The sequence below is a fragment of the Armigeres subalbatus genome, chromosome 1 (genome assembly GCF_024139115.2).
Source record: "Armigeres subalbatus isolate Guangzhou_Male chromosome 1, GZ_Asu_2, whole genome shotgun sequence".
In the NCBI taxonomy this organism is placed as follows: Eukaryota; Metazoa; Arthropoda; class Insecta; order Diptera; family Culicidae; genus Armigeres; species Armigeres subalbatus.
The window spans coordinates 175399869-175418991 of NC_085139.1; the positions used below are offsets into that span (position 1 = coordinate 175399869).

General features: G+C 41.0%; 1 protein-coding gene across 1 annotated transcript in view; it reads left to right on the forward strand.

The window, feature by feature from the left end:
* The window catches only part of LOC134205552 (J domain-containing protein), a 173755-nt gene that overhangs the window by 14107 nt on the left and 140525 nt on the right, over positions 1-19123 (forward strand). The window lies entirely within an intron of this gene.

The window sequence follows — 19123 nt, forward strand, 5'->3', positions numbered from 1 at the left end:
AACAAAGGAATAAAAATAATATTCCACTTATAGGGAGATTAACCACTTAGGCAGCATCCCCTATTCTTGTCCACAACATACCGGATTGATTGATTTTTAGTGGGGATGTCCATAAACCACGTAGAATCTGAAGGGGGGAGGGTTTCTTTAAAACCTATGTTTGTCTACGTAGGAAGCGGGGGGTATACCAAAAGTCTACATAGCCTTTTATTGTTTTGAAATACAATCAATAATTGGAAAGTTTCTCCAGAAAATTCTTATAGATTCTGTAGAAGTCTGCGTCTTACCACACGGCTAAGGAGCCCTCCTTAGCCGTGCGGTAAGACGCGCGGCTACAAAGCAAGACCATGCTGAGGGTGGCTGGGTTCGATTCCCGGTGCCGGTCTAAACAGTTTTCGGATTGGAAATTGTCTCGACTTCCCTGGGCATAAAAGTATCATCGTGTTAGCCCCATGATATACGAATACAAAAATGGTAACTTTGCTTAGAAACCTCGCAGTTAATAACTGTGGAAGTGCTTAATGAACCCTAAGCTTCGAGGCGGCTCTGTCCCAGTGTGGGGATGTAATGCCAATAAGAAGAAGAAGAATTCTGAATTTCGTTAAGGTAGGGTAAACCACTACTTGGGCCTATGGACCCGATTCCCGTCTCACTGCACAGGAAACTAATGATTTATACTGTTTGGAAGCCGTAGGTTTATAATTGATAATTTTGAAAAAAAAAAATCTCCCATTTATCCAACACAATATTTTATATTTTTATCCATTTATTTTACTTCTAATTGGTCCAATTTTTAAAATAAAAATGTACATTTGAAACATTCGCTTCTCGTTGCTACACCACTGAGCCGAAGTGAGTCTTTCCACTTTTACAAAGCGGTATCATCAAATACACACCTACCTCAAATATACACCTACCTGAAAATCGTCACAGTGCTCGATACAGTTAATCACCTTGAAGCTGTTAATCACCACAAAATAATGCTAAACTCACCCACTTTGATCCATTCTATTTGTTCGTATCACTAGAACTTATATAAACTTATTAGAATGCATTTTAAAATAAATCCTCAAACCGAACAAAAAATAACCTCGGCCCAAGAATTTCTCACCGCACCTTGCTGCCAGAAGGCCAGAAGCCTAAAAAAGGTTTTAGTATGAACATAATCCTTCATCGTTGACGGGAAAACTGTCTAATACATTGACGCCATCATGTTATTTATAATTCTCTCGATTTCAAAAAGTGAAAAAAATATTGTTTTAAGTGTTTGGAAGGAATTTGAATGAGTGAAAATATCTTCTGAACCAAATAAAAATTGTTATGAATAATACCATCTGGCATCACGTTGTCGTGAAACGTGTAGAGTAGAGTGGGGTAAGAGTACGTTTTCGATTTTTTTAAGTTATAAAAAAAAGATGAACTAGCAGCACTGCATCAGTTTGACAAGTATTCTGGCCAACTATTATCATGTGTGATTGTGAACGATTTCAATAAACAACAAGGGAGATATGGAGTTAGTTAATTTTTTGGTCATTTTGCTAAAAATAATAATGAAATACTAGTTGCGGAAACACAATTATTTTTAGCAAAATGATCAAAAAATTAACTAACTCCAACTACCATTTCAATAACCTATTGTATACAGTACTTCATGGTGCGGAACACCAATCCGGTTGGTGTTGTTACCGGCGGGTAACATTTGTATACTTTTTGTTAGTTCGAGCGTGATGAAGATTTTGTCAGATCGGAGACGAGCCAGCCTCGGGCTGAAAGTCTCCTTAATAAAGACACAAAAAAAAAAATTTTGTCAGATTTTATTTTTTTTTAACGATGGGTTTAAAATCTTGCGTTGGGTAATCGAAACGCAAGCCAAAAAAATGAGCGCCTCGCCCAGTGCGAAACAACATTTAAAAACGGAAATATTGAACGCATTCTTTCGATGGGCAAATGAGTAACAAGCCAAAGGCTGGAAAAAGGAAAAAAAACGAAAGCAACTGACCAGAGTGTGACTACTGGCTTTGATGGGAAGATGTGTTTTTTTCTTGTAAAATCGTTAAATAGAAAGTGATATGCATTGTCCTAAATAACGAGGTGGTAAATTTCCAAAGCCCCGAATTATTGGTTAGGCACTTCGTCGCCTGGCTAGAATCGTGTGCCGCATCCGATCGTCCGGCACATAGTCGGATTCTCGCCGAACGTTTCAACGTGCGGTCGTTTGCTACCGGCATAACAACCCACCGACATCCTCTGCGTCCAAGCCGCTGTTGGCCCTATTACCGCCCGGCCACCTGTCCGGCCGTCCGGCCGTTCGTCAGCCACATTACCAACGCATCGCAGCCCGTCCGCAGTATTGTCGCCCGGTCACCTGCTGGCCAATTCTCCGTCCGGCCGTTCGTCAGCCACATCACCGTCACATCACAGCCCGTAGGCTTATCAACCGGCCACCCCTTCGTTCAGCCGTCGTGAATCTTCAAGTTCTGATGTCAAACTATCTATCAACCGTATCTCCGGCCGAAATAAGACTACTTCCAAAGCGTAAAGATCCACAACTAAGAAAAAAACGGACAGAAATCGAAAATTATCACAAGTTTTGAGGATAAGTTGAAGTAATATGGTGTTAGAAAGGACTTAGCGAACAAAGCACTGAAACGAAATATTGAAATTGCATTAGGACTTGTTGTACACCTAAACATAGTACGAAAACACAATTTCATCTAAATGATAATTTCATTTAATCAAAAGAAACATTCATAAGTTACGCAACGCTTAGCAGGGAGGGGTTGCGATAAAACTCAGGAAATAATCAATGATGGTCAATGTTTTTATTACCTTGAAATCGGTTACCATCAATGATTGTCAATGTCGCTCAATTCGCTTTCTTCACCACCATCGTCATCGGATTTGACCAAAAGTCGCTTCGCGTGGTCGGACAATGGATGTTCAGGTTTCTTTGGAAATCCTCTAATAGCCGTAATCAACGGATCTGATGATTCCAGCAATCGCTGCAAAAGATCGATGTTGGTTTCGGTTCTCGAGAATTTCCTGATCCTTTCTGTATTTCCGAATGTACTTGTTTCGCGACTCTTGTGCTTCTTTGGTCAATTGTCCAATAGGAACAAGGACGATGAAATCACCTTACCGCCATGAACAAGAATTTTATGTACCGATGCGGGCATCTGGTACCACCCATACAAATCAACAAATTGTTGGGCGGTGCAAAATGTATACTCCCCAAATTTCTTGCAGTCGATTTCACATCCTGCACTAAAACAGCAAAACAATTTAATAAAGAACGAAACACTCGGGAAATTAATTATACCAGAAGCTAAGGTTTCCAGGATAATTTTGCAGTGGTAGATAGCCTTGGCATCGATTCCTGTAATCGTCGCTGAATGCTACCACTTACGGAAAAATTTACGAGCAGTGTTCCCATCGTTGCTATTGTTTTATTTAATAAAACAATGGCAAGCAAGGACACCAGAGCACAAGCAATCGGTGATGAGAAGGAAATGCTACATACAGCGAAAAATCAAGAAGGAAATGGGTCTGATTGTTGACAAGCCCCGATCAGGAGGAAGCGAAATTTTCAAACCGATAGGGTAACCGTACCCTTAGTGGAGGTAGCACCAATAGTGGAGGTAGTGGGGTTTTAATGAGATTTATTATATTTATAGGCTTTACGATGGTTTCAGTTGATGCGTCGTGCTTTAAATATCCTGTTAAATGCAACTTACCTTAAGATTTCGCTTGAAAAACTATTGAAAACAATGATTTTCCTTAACAAAATTGACTCCCTTGCACCTATAGTGGTGCAACTGTACCAATAGTGGCGAGTCTCATAAGAAACCAATGGATAGCACCACTATAGGAACCAAAATTAATTTTTACCGCCACTAAAGGAACAGTGTACCCATAGTGGTGCAAGCAATATTTGGTAATTGTTGATGTTAAATGTCATCTATCTCATTTTTGTTAGCAAATTTATTAGTTTATCTATTGACTAAGATAATAAAACAGTAAATTTCCCATAATTATCAATTTTTAAAAAATATTTTCTTTTGAGGATCTACTAATACCTCCACTATTGGTACCGTTACCCTATGATAAGTGCAGAATGTACTCAAAGAAGCGAATACAAGCATGGATAAGCCAAATTGAAACCCTTCCTTATTTTCGGTTCTTTCTCACAATTTTCTCAAATTATTCATTTGTGACGTTTTTGCTCCACAAATGTAGCAACACTGCGATGACGTAGAGGTTAAAGCGTTGCACACTTTGCCATCTACCATCGTCATCAGCATCTTGTAAACGACCAAAGCACCTTAGGATCAAAGGCTGACGACCAGCTATTTGATTATTCAAATTAGATTTTTCATCAACGATGAGATCTTTGGTTTATTTAGCAAATTGCAAGTGTACTGGTCTACAATATTTTGTAGACGAAGGACATGGATTTTCAAAAATAATTTTCTCGTTCGCCGCAATCTTGATGGGCATCATCTATAAATGTCGCAAAAAGCTGGCTGTCAGTTGCAGTTCCATCGTCAGCTACAATATTTTGTTTGTACTGAGCGTGATCTCCACTACCACACAGTATAAAAATGTTACAGCATATATGATGTAACAAAAAGGCTCCGTTCGATTCGACTCATTTTTCCATCACTTTTTAAAATTACAGGTCGTCGTTACTATGGAGCTTGTATTCAATATTGCGTACAAGAAAAAGTTGGATGTAAAATTGGAGGCTATTGAGCACAAAAAAATGGGTTCAAATATTTCCATAGCGTTTAATTTTCAGAATTTTTAACTGTGCATCACATTCGTATTTGACTGTCAAGACCAGATTCTGCAAGTCTTGATCCGAAAACAAATTATTTCTTCTTTGGTGAGAAGGATTCACATAGCTGTGTGATCCAGCAAGGCTTGAACTTAATTTCCCTGAATCTTCGCCCCTTTCCGCAGTTTTTTGTAAAGTGCTACCGTAAGTTGTGCATCAAAAAGCAAAGCCAATTCTTTTTCCGGAGAGTATGGAACACAAATAAACAAGTTTGGATCTCTTCAAAGATGTCAACATACAAGTTGCTCGCGAAGGTGTTGATTGAGTTGCATATTCAACTAGTGAAGGCGCAGCGGGTCTGCCTTCTTCACGAAGCTTCATCGCAGATGCAAATCTTAATTCATCTACCCTATGGTCTAACCTTAACTCAGCAATTACGCAATCACAGCTTTTACAAAATGTAGTGATATTTGCATACCAATAGAAGCCTATAGGCATCAGCTAATAACTGGTGGAGAAATTTGTTTTATCTCATCTATTGGGAAATTTTTATTAACAACTTTGTTAAGCGTTGATTTTATGCCATTTCGAAAAAAGTGGTCGGTTGTCGGCACCCTAAAAAACACTCAAAATGAAAAACTTTGAAGTGGGAGCGTTATGGCTGAAAGATCAAGATTTATTGTGTCAATAGCAATGAAATTTATTACATTTATAAGTACACTATACACATTTTATTAGGATTTTAAAAATTGTTAGTTTTGCTAACAACTTGGCTTATAGTCTGAAATTGGGCAACAAACTGTTGATTTCCCTTGTTAATCACCAGGGTGCCGACAACCGAAATAAGTAACCCTTTTGAAAAGTAAAAATAATAGTTAAACTGCGACGTGGCATTCAATTATGAATCACAAAATAGAGTAAATTTCCTATATAAATACGCAATGCGCTCACCATTTCGATTGTTTTACTTCGGTTTATAGCACTGAGCAAATGATTAGAAAAAAACTTTGGAGTGGGTTTTCACTTGACAAAAAAGTGTTTTCTCTGCAAAACGGGTTCGGGTGTTCGGGTGTGCCACTGCGACCAATTATTAGATCTATTGTAGCGTTACCCGTATCCTTAGTGTTTAAGTGCATGTCGAATTACTCCAGTGCTATTGAGAAGCAATGCAGTATCGGTTTCGATACAGTTGTTGTTTTGTTTTCTCAAGACCACCATGACAAGGTCCCGCTATTTAGACCCTTCATAGAGAGCAATCCCATTGAAGGCGCGCCCTTATCAATAGGAAATCAATCCTTTCTTGAGAAAACAGAACAGTAATACTGTTTTTGGCCATGCATCGGAGCCCTAGCCACATCCTTGTCTTGCTTCTAGAATATCACTAGTGAAACTCTTAAAACCCGGGATTTAGCTCTGTCTACAAGACCATTTCAAGCAAGAGAATTTGTTCAGTAATAAGAACTTCCGTGTGTTCCTCTCATAACCATTGTTCAGCAGTTTAAGAAGAGTTAGTACGTATTTAAACCCCTAACTCGATTTTTTCCAGCAGTCAGTTCAGCCTAGGACCGGGTACCGAGGTTTTTAACTAATTGCTTGAAAAGTTGTTTCCGCTGCATACAGTTTAGCCTCAAACAAAAGGAATTCGAGTCTTTCAACTGTCTGCAAGGTAACATCAATTATGTTTTATTTCTGAGACTGCTGTTGGTAGCGAGGACTAAATACGATGAATCCTTAATTACCACAACTTATTGCCCTAGCTAGAAAAATGGATTAGGCTAGGGCTCTGTTTGGTAGATCTTACACCGCAACACACTACGTCCAAGTGATCTACCGTGTTACGGGAATCCTATCGTGCTTACATAACACACGTATGGAAAATGTCAGAATGACCACATATGTGCCGGCAACCACGATCAGTGTCAGCAACTGACCACCTTCCCCTACTGACTGTGGCAAAACGAAAGTTTGATTAAAATAAGCCAGCTTCAAAAGACTGTCTCCCTTGCAGCTATGCTTTTCCCACAATGTTTTGAAATATTGATTCAAATCGTAAGCAATTTTTTTTGGATATTCGATCAAATGTCAGAAATATCGTCCAAGGAATAGCGATTTCTTTATTTCATTATTATTTTCATTTATTCATTATTTCTTTCGTTATACATTGGGCCCTCTCTTTGAGATCGCCTTGAGCAGATCCCCACAACCGGCACAAATCGATAAACTTATATTCATCTATAAATTAAAACACCTGAAGCTCTGATTCAGATAGCATACAGTTTGAAGTATAATCTTACCTTTAACAGGAGCAGCCATGATTCGGGAGTGCTTTCAAATTTCTCTTCTTTCTTTCAAACACTGTAAATCACTTTGTGTACTGCCCTACATCACCTTACGTCGATGAATAAACAACAAATCGAACTGCTTAGCGATTCGTTTACATGAATGCACAGTTGATTGAACGCGAATGGGAGCAGTGTTGCCAGATATTCTGTGAAAACAATCATATCTGAGTGAATTTTTTTATTCTGTCTTGTTTTTTCGAATGCAACAGAAATCGACGGAAAGATAATTTTATGTGGGTTGTATAGAGTTTGTTTCATAGTTTTATGTGTGAAAATTTCAGACTGCGCAAACGTGCGCGTAGGAATATGCAATGCCAAAGTCAGGTATTTTTTAAAGTAAATTCCTCAATTACTCAGTCATTTTAGAAGATAAAGATAAACTTTTTTAATGAAATTGTGTTTTTTTTTAATGACGCATAAAACTCTCGAACATTTGAAAATTGTAGAAAATCTTTGGAAAAAGAAATTTTTGGGTAAAATTTACATCTCAGCCTTTCTAAGAAAATATAATCCTTTTATCATCTTATTCTGTTATTGCTTTCAACACATAACAAATACCGCTCCACCCTATCCAACCCATGCACGTTCGAATCGCAGTGTGCTTCGACCGGCTCGGTAGCTGCATGTTTGTGGTTTCACGGGCGAAGTGAGTGGGTCAGTCAGCAGCGTGTGGAAACTTGGACAAGAAACAAGTTCAATGCTGTTGCACCGACTTTGCGCGGTGACAAGGTGAACGAAAATAAAATGAATTGTATTGTTGTGTTTTTCCCAAAACTTTTAAAATGGTGCTGCTTATCGGTCGGTAAAAGCAATATGCTGTGCAAATTGGATGACACGCTCTTGTCGGTTTGCATAAGTAACAATACGAATATAAAATAAAAGCACGGCAAAATGGTTTTGGGCTTTTTCTTGCGGTTGAGCTGAGAAATTTGTCAGGAATGAATTGGGAAGAAACTGCCTCATCTAAGCAAATACACCCGAACGCTTTTCATGTGATCTTAGCAGTTGAAATCAAAACAACCTTTTTGGGCGGTGGACTCTTATTCGTTGTACATAGCATTTACGTTCTTCTTCTTCTATGGGTCTTCATTCCAACTGAAACTTGGCCTGCTTTTCAACTTAGTATTCTATTTGGCATTTCCTCAGTTATTAATTGAAAGCTTTTTAAATATGCCCGCCATTGCATGAGTACCTATGTATCTTGTGTGGCAAGTACAATGGATACACTATGTCCAGGGAGTCGAGAATGTTTCCCATCGGAAAAAACATCTTAGCCCAAACCGAGAATCGAACTCGCCCTCTCCGGATTGGGAATCCTACGCCTTTGGTCGCAAGGCTAACTGGAAACCCATACCCAGACTAGTGCTGATAATTAATTGTTCGGTTCTATGTGCATGTTCTCAGTTGACTCAACTTAAGGGATTTTCCCTACACCAAAATAAACTGAATAAAAAAATATTATTTATAGCAAATGAACAAGCAATCATCAATTCAACTAAACTGAAAATAATCTTGAGTTATTACTTATAACGTGATAATATAAAGACGAGTTATTTTAACTAAATTAGATGTTTCTAAGCCAGTTACCATTTTTGCATTCGTGTACCTTATGACATGACAAACACGATGATATTTTTAAAGCCCAGCAAGTCAAGACCAAGTCAACTGGGAATCGAACCCAGCTACCATCAGCATAGTCTTGATTTGTAACTACGCTTTTAACCGCTAGGCTAGGAGAGGAACTCTTTTTCTTTCTTATTACGACTGAACACATCGTTCCCATTCCCATTCCCGGCCTCCATTAGCTGGTTTAATTTCATTAACTGATAGTCTAATTTCCCGCACTGTCAACAATTACCAAATTCTCGGATAAGTCGTTTTGATCAAATACACATCAAATCGTCGACTAATTCTTTGATGCCATCAGATAGTCGGTTCACGTGGTTCATATAAGCATCCTGCTTCAGCATGCTTCCGATTCACATGTCACATCAATGTACATATATTAATATTTTATGGGTTCCGAGTCTGATGTATAAGGAAAAAATAAAACAAACTTTTCCCTTTCAAAGAGTCGGTGAGCGGTTTGCTCAATCATGCGGAAGGAAAGGGTAAAAACGGGCATCAAGACTAATTCAGCCATGAATAAACCGAAAACATCTAAAAATAGATCTCTTGGTAACAGCTAAAACCTTACAAAACTGTTGGAACGGCAAACGGGCATAAAAAAGAGTTGTAAAGTCGATTACGGTCATGAATGTTTGATAAACACTCGCCTTCATCATTGAAAAAGATTGAAATCAATTCTGGAAAGTTTTTTTTGGGGTTTCCTATTGTGAAAAAGAGATTAATTTTCTAGAGCGTATTGCCAAGGAAGGCAGTTGTAAAACGGAACATAACAAATCAGAGTCCGTTGTCATTCGTTCATTGAAGCCGGGTAAATTTATTCCCCTGGCTGCTCATCGCAGCTCGAAGCTTCCTTTATACCATGGTGATTGCTTATTTACCAGACTTGAATCAACTAAATGGAAGCCCTCCCCACAACTCAGACCGAGTTTGGTGTCAAAATTCGCAGATTTTGCCTCAAGCTTAAAGCACCAAAGACTTTCGGATTTGCTTGTTCTCATCGGTTGGCTTGGTATGAAGAAAAATAATAGAATTTTTTTTTCAAACAGACTTGTAGTATACAACAAAGTTTAAAATGTTTATCACCATCTTTAATCTGGCCTAAGATGCGAATGGGAGAGAGACGAGCAGGGACAGAAACTTTGTTCCTGGTTATTACCATCATCATCGCCACATCACGGCCATCAAAGATATATTCCAAGAAATGGAAAGTTTTTTTTCGTGCTACAATTTTTGTTCAAACCGAATCTGGAAGCGAACAAATTAACATCATTTCCCTTTTAACTTGGTCCATTTAGGCAGATTCCTATTTTTGAGCTTTGCTGATTATCTTTTGAGCTTTACTGACGTGTTTCTAAGGACATTAAAAAAAATGGAGCAAATGATGACAATCTAGAATTCAACATGACAAATATTTACAGCAAGTGAGTTTATTCGGTTTGGTGAGTAAATTTGTATTTGTCTGATGGATTAATACCTTTAAGCAAAATATTCTATTTTCAATTTTTCCAACTGAAAAATAATAAGAGTTTATTGATGTTTCGAAAATTATTGTTTTCGAAAATACATTTTTAACGTCTCTCTTATCTGTATCAGGAATTCCAATATTTCAAAATTGCGAATTTTACGCTGGCTGAAAGATTTTGAATAGCTTCCATCTCATTAAACAGATTTCTAGAAAAAATATCTATCATCGCTGCTTTAGAAAAGTGAATCGAGCACATTTTAGTTACGCTAACTAACAATAATAAAACAATCAAAAAACGAAGGTTTGGTTTCCACTAATTTTAGCTATGCCAAATAACTTTTGTTCTAGTATTATTCTCAAAGATGATTCCTTCCTATTGAAATCTTTGAAAAAAGTCGTGGGCGGGAAAGGGTTCAATGTTCGGTTATTCTGCATCGTTGAAGCAGAAACCATAAGGCTCGCACTTCTGGACGCATCACACGAGCACTTTAGAACGTGATACGCATTCTGCGGTTCGAGAAAACCAATCTTCATGGCAATGAAAATGGACATTTTCATGCATCAATGGAACCCACCGCCGCGTGGCGTGGTACCAACTATCTACATTTATCACACCAGAACCGTCACGATAGCGACCATCGTGTAGGAGGTGTCTCTGCTAAAAGCATCTGGCCATCAAGTATGGCATGATGATGGGAATAATAGTGTGACAAGTGAAATTCAATTTTAATGACACTCGGACGGTGCCCCATTTATCCGTCTCTCGGCACGTTCTAGCTGTCCGTCCGTGCCACACCACACCGGATGAGATTCGCTGCTGAGTTCGATCCTTTGTTGTCTGTGGAGCTGAGAATTCTATAAATGACACTTTTAAATGGCAGCTCGGATAAAAGTGAAAAACTCGACAGTGATAACTCGAATGAACATATAGAATTAGATACATTATTATTAGATGGATGGAGAAGCATAATATACTTCCAAATTATTGCACATACAGTCTACCTCTGTTTCTATTATTTATTAATTACAAAGATCAATTATCATTCCACGTCGAGCATCCGAGCGAGACGGTTGTAAGTCCGCGTACGGTCTGCTTCTCTTTTGGTTTTTTTCCTGAAGTACAGGTAGAGGTTTTTCCGAAAGTGTTTTGAAGCATAGTGCTTGAGTGGAAGTGGTGCTTAGCTGAAGCAGTTAAGTAGCCATTTCGTTGGTTTGCAAGACAACGCAAAGTTTTGCAGTTTCTTCGGCGTCCATCGCAGGCGCAGGCATCATCGCCCCACGCCGACAGTCATCACATCATCCATCGTGCGTCTCCACCAACACAGACGCTGCCGTCCTGCCACCATCCATCCACCCAGTTGCAGTGTTGTCTGCGGCAAGAACACCAACAACAGCGTGGTTCGCTTCGACCGCACCACCGCCCCTGGCGATTGTCCATCCAGTCAGTGTGTGCTGCCAGAACCGTTAGCCGGCGACACAGCAGTGTGAACGCAAGTATTCACTTGAGCTCCCTCTCGTTGTTCCCTCTTCTCCATCTTATTGGAATAGTTTTTTCCTTTTCTTTAACTCGTCTTCCCTCTCATTAATTTGTGTGTATGTGTGTTTTTTTTCTGTCCTTGTGATAAGTGTTTAGTTTTAAAATAAATTGTGCCTCGCTGCAGCGGCGCATTTCGTGTCCGCAATGCGCGAAGGCGAAGTTGGCGGGGTACTTCGTATTCCATGTCAGATGTTTCGTTGCATTCGGGTGTTCCAAACCAAAATGAAATGGACACCAGCAACGCTAAAATTTCCTCTACGAGCCCCCGTCCCAAGGTCTACCCTCACGACTCTAGTGGGCCGTATGTTGTTTTCTTTCGACCCAAAGGCAAACGTTTGAATATCAGCCAGATCAGCAAGGATCTGGAAAAGCGATTTTCGTCTGTCACGACCATTGACATGGTTGGGTCCAGTAAACTCCGTGTCACGGTCAGTGATCGCAAACAGGCCAACGAGATTGCCACCTGTGAGCTTTTCACTCTCGAATATAGGGTGTATTTACCGTCAGCAGTGTGTGAGATCGCGGGGGTGGTGACGGAGGGAAGTATGACATGCGACGATTTGAAACAAGGTTTCGGTCGTTTCAAGAACGTTTCTTTGCCTCCTGTTACGATACTGGATTGCAAACAAATGTATTCGGTGTCGCAGGAGGGAGAGAAGCGGAGTTATTCCCCGTCTGACTCTTTCTGCGTCACTTTTTCCGGGTCCGCACTGCCTGACTACGTAGTGATTGGCAAACTTCGTCTACCTGTTCGGCTGTATGTACCGAAGGTGATGAATTGTGTTAATTGCAAGCAGCTGGGCCACACCGCTCAGTACTGCTGCAATAAACCTCGCTGTGCATCATGCGGAGAGAAGCATGTGGAGGGCGCGTGCAAGACGGCACCGAAATGTGTCTATTGTAACGAAAGCCCTCCACATGCTCTTGAAGCTTGCCCAACGTACATACAGCAGCGAATACACCAGAAGCGGTCTCTCCAGCAGCGTTCTCGGCGAAGTTACGCCGAAATGTTGAGGAAGGCTGCTCCTCCACTCGTTTCTGACACCATATACTCGTCTCTTCCTTTGGACGATCAAGGTAGCTCTGACTCCGAGGTTGGAAATGGGGTTCCCTTTGTTTTCAATGGCTCAACGAGGAAGAGAATAAAATAGAGCCAGCGACCCTCGAAAAAGCATAGAAAACAGCCTCAAAGTGAGCCCCAATCCAACATGGTCAAATTCAAAGCGGGTAGAAATACTCAAAAACGTTCAACTTTTGTGGTTTCACATCGGGATGATCGAGAGTTTTCACCGCTTCCGGGAACATCTAAAATCCCAGATGCCCCATTTTTCGCGATTTCTCAGCCAGAAAGAGAGCATGCAGAACGAGCAGAAGAACTCCCGAGCACTCCAATGTTCACACTTTCTGGCATCGTGGAGCTCATCCTCAACTTCTTTGATGCTTCCGACCCCGTGAAGAACATGGTCAAAACTGTTCTTCCTATTCTGACTCCTCTCCTGAAGCAGCTGGCTTCGAAAATGCCCCTCCTCGAGTCATTTGTATCCTTCGATGGCTAATTTAGTCAATAAGGGTAACATGATTTCGATTCTACAGTGGAACTGTCGAAGTATTCTTCCAAAATTAGATATTTTAAATTTTTAGTTAACAAATTACAATGCGATGCTTTTGCTTTATGTGAAACATGGCTAACACCAGATGTGAACCTTCATTTTCCTGATTTCAACATAATCCGCCGCGATCGGGCAAATCGATATGGAGGGGTGCTTTTAGGGATCAAAAACAGCACTCCTTCTATAGAGTCGATCTTGTGCCGATGTCTGGGACCGAAGCTGTCGCATGTCAGGTGACTATTCGAGGAAAAGACCTCAGTATCGCCTCGATATATCTTCCTCCAAACACCGCGATATCTCGAAGAGATCTCTCGCACATCTGCTCGGTTATGCCCGAGCCACGGTTGCTCTTGGGAGATTTTAACTCCCACGGAACAGGCTGGGGGAACTGTACGACGACAACCGTTCATCAATGATATACGACCCCTGCGACGACTTCAATATGTCATGCTACAGGAGAAGTTACACGAGTGGTTCCTCTAGCAGGAGATAGCCGTCTAGATCTTTCCATTTGTTCGAGCTCATTATCGTTGGAAGGTGGTCCAAGATCCCCATGGTAGTGATCATTTGCCGATCGAAGTTTCGATTTCCAATGGACATAAGCAATCTGCTCCCATCGATCTATCATATGACCTCACGAAGCACATCGATTGGGGCAAATATGCGGACGCCATCAGCGATGGCATACAGTCTATAGAAGCACTTCCCCCGCGGGAAGAGTACAAGTTTCTATCGCAGTTGATTCTTGAAAGCGCTCTTCAGGCACAACGTCGGCCGGTGCCAGGAGCTTTGGTTCGTAGGAAACCCTACAGTCCGTGGTGGGACATCGAGTGTACGCAACTTTATCGCGAGAAATCCGCCGCGTTCAAAGAATTTCGGAAACACGGGGCGATCGTTCTTCACAAACGATACACCGCGCTCGAAATCCAGTTCAAGAAACTGGTCAAAGTGAAGAAGCGCGGATATTGGCGCACTTTTGTTGAAGGTTTATCGCGCGAGACTTCAATGAAAACTCTGTGGACCGTCGGGAGAAGAATGCGCAACGCGTCGTCCGTAAACGAAGATCGTGAAAGCTCGTCGCGGTGGATACTTGACTTCGCAAAGAAAGTTTGTCCGGATTCGGTACCGGTGAGGCAAGAGCTACGTGATGCTTTTGCAGACAGGGATGATATGGATCGTCCCTTTTCGATGACTGAATTCTCACTTGCTATCCTTTCATGTAACAATTCCGCTCCAGGGATGGATAGAATCAGGTTCAATTTGCTCAAAAACCTCCCAGACGTCGCGAAGAGGCGCTTATTGAACTTGTTCAATCAGTTACTGGAGTGCAACATTGTTCCGGATGATTGGAGGGAAGTGAGGGTGATAGCCATCCAGAAGCCCGGAAAACCCGCGTCGGATTGTAACTCGTATCGCCCCATCGCGATGCTGTCATGTCTTCGGAAGCTGTTGGAGAAGATGATTCTCTTCCGGCTAGACAAATGGGTTGAATCGAATAGTTTGTTGTCAGATACACAATTTGGTTTCCGCAGGGGCAAGGGAACGAACGACTGTCTTGCGTTGCTTTCTTCAGAAATTAAGCTTGCTTTCGCTAAAAAAGAGCAAATGGGCTCAGTGTTTTTGGACATTAAGGGGGCTTTTGATTCAGTTTGCGTCGATGTCTTATCTGACAAACTCCACGAGTGTGGACTTTCACCAATTTTGAACAACTATTTGTACAATTTGTTGTCAGAGAAGCGTATGAGTTTTTCTCATGGTGACTCGGCAACTTCACGAATTAGCTACATGGTCTCCCCAGGGCTCATGTTTGAGCCCCCTTCTTTACAATTTTTACGTCAGAGACATTGATGAATGTCTCATGCCAAATTGCTCGTTGAGACAGCTTGCAGATGATTGTGTTGTATCCGTTTCAGGGCCAGCAGCGGTTGATCTGCAAGGACCATTGCAAGATACTTTGGACAATTTGTCCACTTGGGCTACGAAGCTGGGTATCGAATTCTCTGCGGAGAAAACTGAGATGGTTGTCTTTTCAAAAAACATAAGCCGGCAAAGTTCCTGCTCCAACTGATGGGTAAGACAATCACTCATAGCATGTCTTCTAAATACCTCGGGGTCTGGTTCGACTCGAAATGTACCGAAATGCACATTGTGTATCTGACACAAAAATGCCAGAAACGGATCAACTTCATGCGATCAATAACCGGAACATGGTGGGGAGCGCATCCCGAAGATCTTATGACGTTGTATAGAACAACCATTTTGTCGGTCCTCGAATACGGTAGTTTCTGCTTCCAGTCCGCGGCTAAAACACACATGCTGAAGCTTCAAAGGATTCAGTACCGCTGTCTCCGTATCGCGTTAGGATGTATGAATTCGACACATACGATGAGCTTGGAAGTACTTGCGGGAGTACTGCCACTAACAGATCGTTTCGCGGAATTATCGCTCCGGTTCCTCATCCGCTGTGAGGTTCTCAATCCATTGGTCATTGACAACTTCGAGAAGCTGCTCGAACAAAACCCTCAATCTCGATTCATGAGTATTTACCACTGGTACATAACGCTGGAGGTAAGCCCTTCTTCGGTAGATACCAATCGTGCTAACTTCTTAGACTCTTACAGTTCCTCTGTTACTTTTGATCTGTCCATGAAGCAGGAGGTTCATGGAATACCAGACTTTCTGTGTGCGGAGGTCATACCTCCATTATTTGCAAGCAAATACGGGCACGCCAGTGAGGAGAGAAGCTTTTACAGACGGGTCAAACATTGATGACTCCACTGGTTTCGGTGTTTTCAACGTTTTTCATAGCGCCTACTTTAAGCTCAAAGAGTCTAGTTCCGTGTATACTGCTGAGATAGCAGCTGTACACTATTCACTCGAACAAATCGCATCCCTACCTCCTGACCACTATTTCATCTTCACCGACATTCTAAGTTCCTTGGAGGCTGTTCGGTCAATGAAACCGGTTGAGCAATCAGCGTATCTTCTGAATGGGATTCGGATCGGCCTTGAGGGCCTTATCATAACGGTCTTACACAATCACCATGGCTTGGGTCCCTTCTCATTGCTCGATCCCGGAAAATGAGAAAGCGGACTCTTTGGCTAAGGTGGGCGCTATGGAAGGTGATATTTACGATCGGAAAATCACCTTCGATGAATTTTTCACATTAGTTCGTCAGGAAACCTTGAACAGCTGGCAACAGAAATGGACAAATGGGGAGTTGGGTAGATGGCTGTATTCAATTCGCCCGCAGGTGTCGAAGCGTCCATGGTTCAAAAAATTGAATATGGGACGAGACTTCATTCGAACCATGTGCCGTCTAATGTCCAATCACTGCACTCTAAATGCACATCTTTTCAGAGTGGGGCTCTCGGAAGGGAATCTCTGTGTTTGCGGCGAGGATTATCAGGACATCGATCATGTCGTGTGGGCGTGCGAGGAGCATCGTGGCCCCAGATCTGTGCTAACTGAACATCTCCGGGTCCGAGGAAAACAACCAAAGCCTATTAGGGAAGTGTTGTCGGGCCTTGATCTCGAGTACATGTCCCTGATCCACCAATTTTTGAAAGTTGCTGATGTAAAACTGTAATCATTGTTTGCCCATTCCCTTGTCTGTCGTACCCCATATCGAATGTCTTCCTCTTGTTGTACATTTCCATGTCTGTCGTTAATCCCTTCCGTATGTCTTCCTCTCGTCGTTGTCTCCCAAAAAAAGTTGTAAAATGCGAGGAACGTCAACTTTGTGAACATCAGCATCGTAATTACTTAAGCACCCTAAAATCCTTTCCTTTCCTACTGTATTATTGTATTCCCTAACCTCGACTAAACCGCGAGTCTTTCGGTTCCCCAAAACTAACACTATGTATAAGAATCAAGAAATGTATTGTTAAACTTGATTTCGGCTCCGTAACGCTTCACGGCAAATGAGCCTTCCAAATAAACGAAAGATAAAAAAAAAAAAAAAAGATCAATTATGGTTTTAATATCGTCCTCGCAGTTAATTAGAAAGAGACAAACACGAGTAGATTATTATTTCTACATATTTGGAAGCCTTATTAGCTTCTAAACCTCAACAAAGTTCACGAAACTAGAAATTTGTTAAATTAAATCATAGGCATCGTTCGATATGGATTAACAAAGCTAAGCGGTATAAAAATTAGGGCTCTGTTATACATTGTTCTCATCTAACTACTTCATGTCTAGCTACATATATGAAATAGTTCGATCATTAGCGAATATCGCCGTTTGGAACACGAAGAGTTTTATTTTTTATTAGTTTGAAGCAATGCTTCGCAGTGCATTCATGCCAAAAGAACGATTTTCTTTCAGAACATTTTCTATATCAAATTTTATTGGTTTGTACTTCTACGGTTATGCGTATCTCAACCTAGTCAATTATTATTAGGTTGAGATAGCAATCATCGACTAACATTCAACACTGATAGAACTAGTTTTCATTCTATTTTCACAAAACAAACAAGGACTTTTCATCAACAACTAACGAGGTAATAAATATAGCTCCCATGTATAGTTTCCGGTATGATCAAAACATTCACTCGAATAGATTAAATAAATCTCATAAAGCGCGAGAATGTTTTTCCAATCAGCAAATTCCAGCTTTATTTGGTTTATGTTTTTTCCCTCCCTACTGTACGAACAACTTCATTCCCACTGGAAAACCCCGCGGTCCGGTCCCGGGGAGAAGGCTCGCCAGGTGGAAAATTTGGTTGAACTGGGACTGAGTGGGAGTGAGCGCCATGATTGACTGAATGACTGGCTGCCTTTCTGTCAGGACGACACTGCCTGGCACTGGTTTCAGCATTGCCGGTTTCGTTAATTGAATTTATCTCCGAATGCAAACTGCTGAACGTTGTTGGGGCGGAGGGGGCTTCATGGGAAATTAATCGGAACGCACGACGACAAGTGACAGTGATGGCGGAAAACATTTCGAAATGAGTGAGTCGCTCCATTTCGACTGCCACTCCGCAAGTAAATTACGCCGGCAAATCGGATTAATTTGTTCCCGAAAGTTCACGTCACCTGTTGAATTGAGGTGAACCACTAGTTGGTGAACGCGAAGTATACGGTGGAAATATTTGTTTCAGTATCATTTTGTTTGTTGAATGAATTCTCAAATCAATGCGCTATATTCCTATGTGGTGAGATCACCCAGATTTAAATTTTGTTTATGGAGAAATGCAACATATAACATAATACAATTATGCAAAAGAAAAATGTTACCAATGGTTAAAAAATGAGAACGAATCGCTACATATTAGCTTATTGATAGGGTTTGTTCTTATTATTTTGTTCGATTTGCACTCGTATCCGGTTGCGTAGAACTTGATGAGATTTGTGCTTTTAACTTCCAAATTATTATGGAATAAGATTACTATGAGATGCAATGCAGTATCGATACAGTTCTTGTTTTGTTTTTTAAGAGCATCATGAAAAGGTCCCAATATTTAGTACGTATTTAAGCTCCTAACTCGATTTTTTCCAGAGATCAGTTCAGCCTATGTTGGGCACCTAGGATTTTTCAACTTGCAACAATTTTCAAATTGCTGAAAAGTTGCTTCCACTACATACAGTTTAGTCTCAACCGCAGTTTGAAATTCGGGTCTTTCAAACATCTGCAGCATTATTTCTATTTTATTTCAGAAAACTGCTGTTGGTAGCGAGGACTAAATACGATGAACGACAACTTATTACCCTAGCTCGAAAAATGGACTGGGCTAGGGCTCATTTGGGTAGATCTTGCA